This window comes from Artemia sp. Qi Xiang Cuo, chromosome 9 (genome assembly GCF_049724085.1).
Source record: "Artemia sp. Qi Xiang Cuo chromosome 9, ASM4972408v1, whole genome shotgun sequence".
Lineage (NCBI taxonomy): Eukaryota > Metazoa > Arthropoda > Branchiopoda > Anostraca > Artemiidae > Artemia > Artemia sp. Qi Xiang Cuo.
The window spans coordinates 46,237,868-46,250,405 of record NC_142802.1 but is presented as its reverse complement, the minus strand read 5'-3'; the positions used below and the strand labels follow the sequence as shown (position 1 = coordinate 46,250,405).

The following is a 12,538-nucleotide window of genomic DNA, read 5'->3' as shown; positions in this document are numbered from 1 at the left end:
ATAATTTCTATCTGGAAATCAACTACACTGAACAAAATGGCTATCTCAAAATTTTGATTGGATGTGTTTTGGGAAATGGTGGGCATGGAAGGGGTGTTAGTTGCCTTCCAATAACTTTTGACTATTAAAAAGGGCCCAAGCCACTCCAATTTCCAATTGAACGAGTCCTTTTTGAAGTTTCTATGACAACTTCTTTGATACAAAGGGCCCTGGTCTAAAGGAAAAAAATAATAAATATTACATTGTGCCAACATCATTCTTATATGCCCCCAGGGTATAACTTAAAACCCTTGCCCTGAGGGTTGTGGGGAGTGACCTCCTCAAAAACATATCTTCTATCTGGAAATCAACTATCCTGAACAAAATGGCTATCTCTAAATTTTGATTGGATGTGTTTGGGGAAATGGTGGATGTGGAAAGGTTATTAGTTGCCTTCCAATCACTTCTGACTATTAAAAAGGGCACTAGCCATTCCAATTTCCAATCAAATGAGCCCTTTTCCAAGTTTCTATGACATCTCCTTTGATATGAAGTAGCCTGGTCTAAAAGGAAAAAAATAAATATAGAATAATTTTCAAAAATAAGTTATCAGGCATCTTGAAAACACATTTAGGCTTGTATTTTTCACAAATTTTCCAATGCTCCTTTCCCCTGAAGGATATTCCATGCCCCCTGACTACCTGGATGCAAATGCCTTCTTACATCCCCCCTCCTCAAAACAAATGCTAGAACTATGCCCATGAGGCTAAGATATGCCTGTTGAAAATAAGGAGCTCACACTTCCTAGTGTTAAATTTAATATCAAGGTTTAGGTTCATCTTGTAGGTTTTTAAAGGTTTCAGAAAGGTGTTCAGTTGTACAGCTGATATTAAGGATATCATCAGTATATGACACAAAAGAAGCATTGATATCATTAGAAATATGGGAAAATGGACAGTTTTCTAAGGGATCAACAACATAGTTATTAAATAGAATGGGAGAAGAAATTGCACCTTGGTGGGCTCCTCTCTAGACAGGGATTCTTTTTGCTCAGGGGATTGGCTCCTTAGATTTTGAAAAAGGGATCTTAAAATGGATTTGAAGGCAAGAATAGATTTCAAGAAAAGCCTTAGTTGGTGAAACAATTTACACCTTTTTTTAGCGCTATGTTGACAAGAATTGTCAGTGGAAAAAGTGAAAGTGTATTCAAGAATTTACTGAATCTTCATAACTGTAGGAAAATGGCACCATTTTGATTTTGATGCCATAATTCTAGATGGAATTCTTTATCAAAACTGATTCAAAACAGATGAAAATGGGGGGAGGGGAACAGGGAAATATGATTCATTGATATTTGTAGTATATCACAAAGTAATAATTTCAGCAATTATTGTTAGGTTTTTATTTATTTTATGCCTATATCAGACCAGTAAGGGGGGGGGATTGCTACAAACACTAACAAAACCATAAAAATGAACAAAAATTAGCAATGAAAAATTTCTCTTTTTTATTCTTGCATGTTTTCTTCTGGAGAGCTGCTATTTTAGACCTTTACCCAAAAATAAACAGAGACCAGGCTTTTATTAAGTCTATATCTGGGACCAACCATGGGTGGAGGTATTATTGCAACAGCATGACCTTTGTTCTTACCCTCTTTTGAAAGCTGTTGAGCAATAGAGCCAAATGACACCGTTTTTCTTAGTTTTCTTATAGCCTCGGTGCGCAGAATCATAGAAGCCGGGTGTAGCCTTGAACCAAAGTTACAAGATCGTGTAGTTTTTGATAATCCATACTCATGATTTTATTCATTTAAAAATCTTGCCAAGATTCCGTCCTGATTTGACCAGAACGTTGCGGAAAGCTAGAGATTTTTTCTAGCACAAAAACGGATGGAATTCCCGCACGGATTGCTAAATCCGCATGAATTTCCGCAATGTGTAATGGTTCGTTTACACATTGCGGAAATCCGTCCGTATCTGTTCGAACTATGGCTAAAATAACGCTTCGTTTTAAGGCGAAGATTTCAAATTATTGCAACAGCATGACCTCTGTTCTTACCCTCTTTTGAAAGTTGTTGAACAATAGAGAGCCAAATAACACCGTTTTTTTTAGTTTTCTTATAGCCTGGGTACGCAGGATCATAGAAGCTAGGTGTAGCCTTGAATCAAGGTTATAAGATCGTGTAGTTTTGATAATCCATACTCATGATTTTATTCATTTAAAAATCTTGCCAAGATTCCGTTCTGATTTGACCAAAACGTTGCGAAAAGCTAGAGATTTTTTCTAGCACAAAAATGGATGGAATTTCCGCACGGATTGCTAAATCCGCATGAATTTCCGCAATGTGTAAACGAACCATAAACGAACCATGAAGCATTCTCCAGAAAGGTGTAGCGCAAAGAATATGCGACAGCACAGTTGCGTTGTATACCTTGCTAAAATAATGCGATTGATGGAGTTTGTTTGCCATAATAATCTCTCAGGACGCCGAAATTCGCTTTTGCAGGGGACTAGCTATGAGCAAGAAGATACCTCGCACAGACTTCCCGATGGGGAAGTCAAAATAAGTTAACGAAGACACTTCTTAACCATAGTATCTCCAAGTCTTATAGACGCATCAGTCGTATCTTTCAAATTCTAAAGTTTAATTTCAGACGTAGCTGCGTTGAAACAAAGACCAATTTTCTTGTATTCATCATTTAACGTCTTAAAATTCTCCCCGAGACCTGCAATAGTCTGGCAAGGCATAAACAAATCGTCAGCATAACAAACTTGACATAGATTCAAAACGCCAAATTTGCATGAATGTTCAAGTTGTGATTGTGGTTCTATTATTCCATTGTTGAAAAATTCAAGCAAACGAATACAAATGTAGCGATAAAAAAGATTTTTGGCTATAAAGAAATTATTAGCTATAAAAGAAATGACTGAGGCAATTGTGGTCATAAATATTGACCGCGTCAAATCTAATATCGTACTTTAAAGCTGCGATCTTACACCTTATAAGTTCTCCGATAGCGCTGCTTATAGCGCTAAAGATTGTGCTATCAAGGCCTGCACCACCCTCAATTACTGAGAGAAAATAAAATGTGTAGCCATAAAAATGTAACCTCTTTTCCTCGAGCTATCTGGAGATCAAATTCCCTGGGAACGTACTTTGGAGACATACGAACTAATTACCTGTCTTTAGACTAGATACAGACATATAAAATGAAATAAACACAGGTAAAAAGCAATAGATTTATTGAGACTTACATATTTAGGTGAACAGCAGTGGGTCACTTCAAATGACAACAACGGTGACTGAGATAACGACAATGATAGAATCGCAAAGCTTGAACGCCGAAAATAATTCTTTCCATAAAAAAATGAGAGCCCGAAAATCACTTTTCTTCACTATATATTCTAAGTCCTGATCATGTGCCGTGGGAGCTACCCCACGATTGGCCTAAGTCCTGAGGTGGGCCAAACCCTCCGTCCAATAATCTGTCTTAATTATTTCTGATGATTCAAACGTTCACACGGCTCTTATAATTTAAACTTCCTTCGAAATATTGTGTGTAACATCTTTTTTATTGCCCACTATCTTAGCGAAATCCAAAGCTGGTTCTTTGTCTGAGGCTAACTGCAATTTTTGTCTTTGCTGATTAAGGACTTTTCTTCCTTTTTGAAACTAGATTTAAACTTAATTAGAGGAAGTCGGAATTATCTTTAGAAAGAGGGAACTTTATTTTGGTATCTTAAATATATAGCATTTTACTCACGGTATACAAATTTAAAGAATCCAAGAAAAAGCAAACAAAGTACCTCTTTGGCTGTAAAGAATCAGAATCTAGTCCTTCTGGTCAATACACTTGAACAACCAAAAGTATCTAATGGACCCACTTGAAGAGTTACAGTTTTCTTATAAAAGTGCTGTCAAACATTTACATAATAACTCGAACAAACGACAAGATCGAAAGTAGATTCCTTCTGGATGATAAATTCAGATAGAGTAGGGCTATCTCCTACTTGCTTGTCAGCAAGAATCAGACACTTTTGGTCCGAAGGCATGCCTTCCTTTTCTTGGATCTTTGCATTGACGTTCTCAGTAGTATCTGATGGCTCTATCTTAAGAGTAGTGAGCTTTTTGATCAACGTTTTGACAAAATTTACATACCAGCTCTTAAATGAAACCCAAGGTGAAGCGTTTGTTCCTTCTGTGTGTTACACTCAGAGAGAGCACAGTTGTCTTCAATCTATTTACCAGCAAAAATAAAACACTTCTCGTAAGGGGCCTTCTTTATCTTGAATTTTTGCTTTTACATTTTCAACGGTATCTGATGGTTTACATGGAGAGTTATAGCTTTTCCAGTGTGGATTTAGACGAAAATTTAAATGTCACTTCTTAAAAGAAGGACAAGGTAAAGCTTTGATTCCTTCTAAATATTATAGTTAGAGAGAGTATGGCCATATTCATCATGTTTACCAGCAAAAACCAAATGCTGCTGGTTGGGAAGGATGCTTTCCTTGTCTTAGATCTTTGCCTAGATATTCTCAATGGTATTAGATGTTTCTACTTCAAGTAGATGTTTCTACTTTCCGGTATAGTCCTTAGCAGAAATATGCATACCCCCTCTCGAACGAAGGCCAAGGTGAACTGCCGGTTCCTTCTGTAGGCTATTGTCTAACAGAGTACATCCATCTTCAAACTACTTGCCAGTAAAAAACAGACGCTGCTGATCAGGGGAATGCCATCCTAACCTTGAATTATCGCTTTGATATATTCAATTGCGTCTGAAGGCTCCACTTCACGCGTAATTATCTATCCGGTGAGTGTTTTTTACTTGACGCATTACTTGACGCATTGATATCGTCAATGTTTCATTGATGTGGTGACGCAGACGCATCTATAAAATTCCGGGGATAGCTTGTGCTACTGATTCAAAACTTTCAGAGAGAAGTGAGGGTAGGCAAGAGAAAAATGATCTATAACAAGAAGGAAGGTAAAGGTATATCAAAAGAAACTATTTGTTTCCATATTTTTGAAATACAAAGTCTGAATTAAAAGTGGATTAGCCCAGTGGATGGCATTGAGACTTCCAGGTATTTTAGGAGATTAATTAAAAAAAAACTTTCCGGAAATAAGTTTTTCATAGAAAAGTAAAGCCCATTTTAAACTTAAGCTCAGCAGATACAAATACCTTTTAAAATTCAAACTCAGAACGACCAGAAATTACTATTAAAGAATAAATGAAACCCAAAACGAACAGAAATTAAATAAGCAATCATAGCAAAAACATTCAACGAGTAATAATATAAATGAAAAAATAAATCTTAAAGCGAGTAATGCTTAGATTGAATATGAATATCAATATCAATGCAAACAAACATACAATAGATATTTATGAAAATTAATAAATAAATCTTAAAACGAGTGAAACTTAAATTGAATATGCAAATCAAGCTTGAAACGAAAAAAAACCACTACAAACAAGAGTTTGGGTATGACCTTCTTCTCCCACTTTAAAAGTCTAAAACCTACTGCGTCATTGGCGCTTTACTGAAAACCAAGTTTATGACAAATATTTTCTCTTCTACTTAATATCGAAAATAAAGATTAAAATTATAGTAAAGTTTTGAACTGAGCTTTCCGCAATTAATATCATTATATATAAAATATTCAGTTTAACCTATTAGCTCGTAATAAAGTTGTTAAAGACGAATATAGTTTACCTACAGACAAGTGTTTGGATACTGCCTTCTTTCCTACCTGTAAATAAAAACCAAAAGCCTATTGCGTCATTGGCACTTAACTGAAAACGGATTATATTGCAAATATTTTCTTTTCCAGTTCTTACAGTATTGAAAATAAAAATACAATTACAGATAAATAAATTCTTGAACTGATGGATATTTCAACAATTAATATTATTATTCATCAAATATTCAATTTCATGTTGTTTATACTTTCCAATACTGTTCATGACGCATATAGTTTTCAGTAAAGCGCCAATGACGCAGTAGGTTTTAGATTTTTACAGTGAGAGAAGGAGGTCATACCCAAATTCTTGTTTGTGGTGATTTTTGTTCATTTTAAGCTTAATTTGCATATTCAATTTAAGTTTCACTCGTTTTAAGATTTATTTATTAATTTACATTAATATCTATTGTATGTTTGTTTGCATTGGTTGTTTATATAATTTCTGTTCGTTTTAAGTTTCATTAGGAAAATTTTTTTTTTTTTCATTTTAAGCTTGATATTCATATTCAATCTAAGCATTACTCGCTTTAAGATCTATTTATTCATTTTTATTATTACTTGTTGAATGTTTTGCTATTAGTGCTTATTTAATTTCTGTTCGTTTTGGGTTTCAATTATTCTTTAATAGTAATTTCTGGTCGTTTTGAGTTTGAATTTTAAAAGGTATTTGTATCTGCTGAGCTTAAGTTTAAAATGGCCTTTACTTTTCTTTGAAAAATTTATTCTTCGGAAAGTTTTTTTTAATTAATTTTTGTTCATTTTTGATTGCATTAAATTTCAAGTTTTAAAAAATTCCTTATTTCAAAATCAAACTTTAAAAAAAAAATCAAATATTCATCAAAGTATCAAAACTCATATCGAAGTAACAATATCAAAGTAAAAAAATGAGTTTGTGTCAATCTCGGAGTTTTTATTATCTGATGTTTGAACTATTTTTAACAAAATTGCTATCTCAAAATTTTTATTGGATGGGTTTGGGGAAAAAGGGCGTCGGGGGACTAGATTAAGCTTCGGTCTCTTTTGACTCTTTAAAAGTGAACTGGAACTTTTTTTCAATCAAATGACCCCTCTCTAAAGTTTACACGATAATCCCTTATATAAAAACCATATTTATCCCCAAAGTATAACTTACAACACCTATCTCTGGGTCCTGGGGGGTTCAGTCAACCCTGAAGTTTTAATATCTGATGGTTGAACTATTTTCAACCAAACGGTCATCTGAAATTTTTATTGGATGGGTTTATCCATCCGATACGCCCAAAGGCGGAAGGGGCTAGTTGCCCTCTGATCTTTTATCACTCTGAGAAAAGGAACTACAACTTTTAGTTTCCATTCAAATGAATCCTCTCTGAATTTTATACGAACATACCTTCCATAAGAACCATATATGCCCCCAGAGCAATACTTTCGACGCCTGTTCCGTTCCTGGAGGGGGGGGTTGTGTTGACACAGGAGTTTTTCTTATCTGTTCTTTGAACTATTTTTAATGAAATGACCATACGTAAAGATTTTTTTGTTACATGATCTTTCAACTATTTTTAACAAAAAGACTACCTCAAATTTTTTATCAGATGTATTTGGGGAAAAAGGGCTTGGGGGACCATTTGCCCTTTGATCACTTTTGACTCTTAAAAACGGACATTAGAACTCTCAATTTCAAATCGAATGAGCCCCCTTTGAAGTTTATATGACGACCCCTTCTATATGAAGTGTCTCTGGAAAAAAATGAAGTGTGGGGGGAGGCTAGCTACCCTCTGATCACTTTTAACTCTTAAAAAGTGAATTACAACTTTTAATTTCCAATCAAATGAGCCCTCTAGGAATTTTATACGAGCATCCCTTCCATGACAATTATATATGCCCCCAGGGCATAACTTACAACGCCTACCCCTGGGCCCTGGGGGGCTGTGTTGACACCGGAGTTTTTTGTTATCAGAACTTTGAACTATCTTTAACAAAATGCCTATCTCAAAATTTTATTTGATGCATTTAGGGCGTGAAGGAGGGGGGGGGGATAGTTGCCCTGCGATCTCTTTTGACTCCTAAAAAGTAGACAAGAACTTTCAATTTCAAATTAAATGAGCCCTCTCCAAAGTTTATACGAGCTTCCCTTCCATAAGAACTATATATGCCCCTAGAGCATTAATCACAAGGCCTGCCTCCGGGCCCTGGCGGGTTTCGTCGACACAGGAATTTTTCTTATCTGACCTTTGAGTTATTTTTAATGAAATGGCTATTTTAAAAAGTTTATCAGATGGGCTTGGGGAAAAACTGGTATGTGGGGGGGGGGGCTAGTTGCCCTCGGATATCTTTTGACTCTTAAAAATTGAACTAGAACTTTCAATTTCCAATCAAATGAGCCCTCTCTGGAGTTTTTAAGAGCATCCCTTTCATAAGAACCATATACGCCCCCAGGACAACACTGCAACGGCTATCCCCCGGGCTCTGGGAAGTGTTTTTATAATCTAATTTTTTAACAGCTTCCAAAACACTGGCTATCTCAAAATTTGTAGGGGACGGGTTTGGGGGAAAAGAGCGTGGGGGGGGCAAGTTTAACTCTCTTGTCTCTTAAAAAGTGAACTAGAACTTTCAATGTCCAATCAAATGAGCCCTCTATGAAGTTTATACGAGCATCCCTTTCATAAGAACCATACATGCCCTTAGGGCATAACATAGAACGCCGAAAACAATAAGAATTCCAAATAGGGATATGTCCTTTTATTAGACAGAGAAACGAAAATATAAAACAAAGACTCTAAATATTTCAATGACACAGTCGGTCATCATCATCAGTAGAGTTACTAACTTATCAAAATTAAAACAAACTGCTTTTATACTAAACAAAATAATCAGTTCCGGGTCAAAGCAAGTTACCGGTCCATTGACTTAAAAAGTTCACTGACTGTTCTTGAATTTTTTAATACTGCATTGAGTAAAGGTGGTACAAGTTTCTTCGAAACTGTAGGTCAAAGCAGTTTACCTGTCCATTGACTTAGAAAGTTCACTAACTGTTTTTGGATCTTGTAATACTGCGTTGAATATTCTTCTAATTAAAAATGAAATAATGCTGAATTTACAGGTGCTAAATTTATCATTTTATTCTTCTTACAGTAAATGAAATGTTGCTGATTCGGAAGTTGGTCTGTCATCCCCATATATACGACGTTACTATTATTCTCCATGACCACACTGCCTTTTCTATGACGAAAACAATAAGAATTCCAAATAGGGATAGGTCCTTTTATTAGACAGTGAAACGAAAATATAGAACAAAGACTCTAAATATTTCGATGACACAGTCGGTCATCATCATCAGTAGAGTTACTAACTTATCAAAATTAAAACAAACTGCTTTTATACTAAACAAAATAATCACTTCTGGGTCAAAGCAAGTTACCAGTACATTGACTTAAAAAGTTCACTAACTGTTCTTGAATTTTTTTATACTGCGTTGAGTAAAGGTGGTACAAGTTTCTTCGAAATTGTAGGTCAAAGCAGTTTACCGGTCCATTGACTTAGAAAATTCACTAACTGTTCTTGAATCTTGAAAGCAGTTTGTTTTAATTTTGATAAACAGTCTTGAAAGCAGTTTGTTTTAATTTTGATAAGTTAGTAACTCTACTGAGGATGATGACCGACTGTGTCATCGAAATATTTAGAGTCTTTGTTTTATATTTTCGTTTCACTGTCTAATAAAGGAACCTATCCCTATTTGTAATTCTTATTGTTTTCGTCATAGAAAAGGCAGAGTGGTCATGGAGAATAATAGTAACTTAGAACGCCTTTCCCTGTGCCCGGGGGGGGGGGAGTTCTATTGACACCGGATTTTTTTCTTATCCGACCTTTGTACTATTTCTAACAAGATGTCTATCTCAAAATTTTCATCAGATGGCTTGGGGGATAGCTTCCCTCGGATCTCTTTTGACTATTAAAAAGTGAGCTCGAACTTTTAATTTCCTATCAAATGAGCCCTCTCCGAAGTTTATACGAGTATTCCTTTCATATTAACAATATGTGCCCCAGGGCATAACTTACAACGTCTGCCCCCAGGCCCTGGGAGGTTGTGACGAAACCTGAGTTTTCGTTATCTGACTTTTCAGAAATTTTTAACTTAATGCCTATCTAAAATTTTTCTTGGATGCATTTGGGGAAAAATGGGCTTGGGGGGGGGCTAGTTGCCCTCCAATCTCTTTTGACTCGAAAAAACTTAACTAGAACTTTGAATTTTCAATCAAATGAGCCATCTCTGAATTTTTTTACGAGCATCCCTTCAATAAGAATCATATATTCCCCTAAGGCTTAACTTACAACACCTGCCCTCGGGCCCTGGGGGGCTGTGTTGAACCCTGAGTTTTCGTTATATGATCTTTGAACCATTCTGAAAAAAGCTATCTCAAAGTTCTTATCGAATGGGTTTGATGAAAAAAGGCGTGGATGGGGGGGGGGGCTATGTGCCCTCCAATGTCTTTTGAATCTTAAAAAGAGAACTAGAACTTTCAGTTTCCAATCAAATGATCCCTCTTTGAAGTTCATACGAGCATTCCTTCCATAAGACCCATATATGCCCATAGGGAATAACTTACAACGCCTGACCCCGGGCCCTCGTGGGTTGTGTCAACACAGGAATTTTTGTTATATGATCTTTGAACTAATTTTAACAAAATAGCTATCTTAGAATTTTTATTGGATGCATTTGGGAAAAAAGGGATTGGGGAAGGGGGAAGCTGGTTACCCTCCAATATATTGTGACGCCTAAAAAGTGATCAAGGACGTTCAATTTCCAATCTAAGAAGCCCTCTTAGTACTTTATACAAACATTCCTTTGACAAAAATAATATATGCCCCCAGGGCATAACTTATATCCTTTACCCCTGAAAACTCTGGGGGGAGTGTCCTGCTGAAACTTATAATTCCAGAACTTTCAACTACGTTGAACAAAATGGTTATACCAAAATTTTGATTGGATGTATTTGGGGAAATGGTGAGCGTGGAAGGGGTGTCAGTTGCCTTAGAATCACTTTCGACTATTAAAAAGGGAACTAGCCATTTAAATTTCCAATCGAATGAGCCCTTTCTGAAGTTTCTACGACAACATTGTCTATACAAAACCTTATATGCTCCAAGGGCATAACTCACAACCCTTGCCCTGAGGGCTGTGGGAGAGTCGTCATCCTCAAACACCTAATAAAGACTTACTAAAGAACTTAAAACTACGTTTCATAAAATGGCTGTCTCAAAATTTTGATTGGATGTGTTTGGAGAAACGGTGGGTGTGAGAGGGGGGTAAGTTGCCTTCAAATCACTTTCGACTATTAAAAAGGGCACTAGCCCTTTGAATTTTCAATGGCATGAGCCTTTTCTGAAGTTTCTACGACAATGCCTTCTATAAAAACCTTATACGCCCCCAGGGTATAACTTAAAACCCTTGCTTTGAGGGTTGTGGGCACAGTTTATAGAATTAGCAGTATGATCATTCCCTATCTCACCCATTATAAAAACCCGGACCGAGGTGCAAGTGCTCCAGAGAATCTAGAAACATAAGCGACATTAGATCTTTTCACGGGTAGACAAGTCAGATTTCTCTTGGACGCAAAACTTGGCTTCAACGTTGGAACACTAATTTTGGAGAAACTAATTTTAAATTAATTTATTCCAATACATACATGAAAATCAGTAATTAGTAGTGCAATGTTATTATTAGATGTTCTTAGGAATTAAAAATAGGTTTCGAAGTTTCAAGTTGGTTTCAAAGGCATTTTGAGAAAGTTTCTGGCAAAATACGTGTTCCAGGGTAATTGGACCGCTGATGGCAGATCAAATGAGAGGAGCTGTTTGTACGCGCCGATGTAAATATATATATATATATATATATATATATATATATATATATATATATATATATATATATATATATATATATATATATATATATATATATATATATATATATATATATATATATATATTATATATATATATATATCAAGGTCGTATCCAGGGGGGGGGGGTACCTGGTTTGAACCCCCCACCCCCCCCCTAAATATTTGACCGAGTCGAAAATAAGTAGAAAATTAGTAAAACCTAGGTAAAAATCAGTATAATTAGTCCAAAACTGAGTCAAAAATTAGTACCCCCCCCCCCGAAAAATTCAGAAATTAGCAACCCCCCCCCCCCCCCCGAAAAAAATCCTGGATCCGCCCTTGATATATATATATATATATATATATATATATATATATATATATATATATATATATATATATATATATATATATATATATATATATATATATATATATATATATATATATATAAAACACTTCTTAACAGACGTTAGGTATTTTCTTGGATATGGCTATTGTGGCAACTTTTACCACAGCAGCCAATAATTGGAACCCAAGTCCTAAAATTGGTCTCAATCAGGGACCCTTATCGCTATCTAAATTCACAAAGTGCAAAGATTTTCAAACAAAGGTGTTTATTTTTTAACGTTCAGGAAAGGTCTGCCCATTTCATTCGAAAACATTGATTGAAAACGAAAGTAGTCCTATCTAGGCTCTCCGCCAAAACAGGTAACTAGACTTTTCAAATATCACAGGAAGTACAATCTGAGAAAATAAATATCACGACGTGAAAAAAAAATGATAAACTATCCAGTTGTGGATCCAGAGGAGGGGGGCGAGGGTTACCCCCCTTAAGTAGTCTAAAGTAGTGTAATTTACCTAATTAACGCAAGTTTGCATCAATTAAACTTGCTCCTAACGTAAGTTTATCGGATCAACCTATTTTGCCCCCCCTTAAAAAATCCTGGATCCG

At 35.6% G+C, this 12,538-nt stretch overlaps 1 protein-coding gene and 1 pseudogene across 1 annotated transcript in view; both read right to left on the bottom strand.

Annotated features, from left to right (window-relative positions):
• Positions 1–1,768, bottom strand: part of LOC148948718 (short-chain dehydrogenase/reductase family 42E member 1) — a 53,897-nt gene extending 52,129 nt beyond the window's left edge. Inside the window, exon 1 of the mRNA XM_089094064.1 lies at positions 1,630–1,768. The gene's annotated coding sequence lies outside the window, so the exon portion shown is untranslated. The remainder of the gene's footprint in view (positions 1–1,629) is intronic.
• A 2,129-nt stretch (positions 1,769–3,897) lies between these two features.
• The window catches only part of LOC148948717 (polyubiquitin-B-like), a 37,786-nt pseudogene continuing 29,145 nt past the window's right edge, over positions 3,898–12,538 (bottom strand).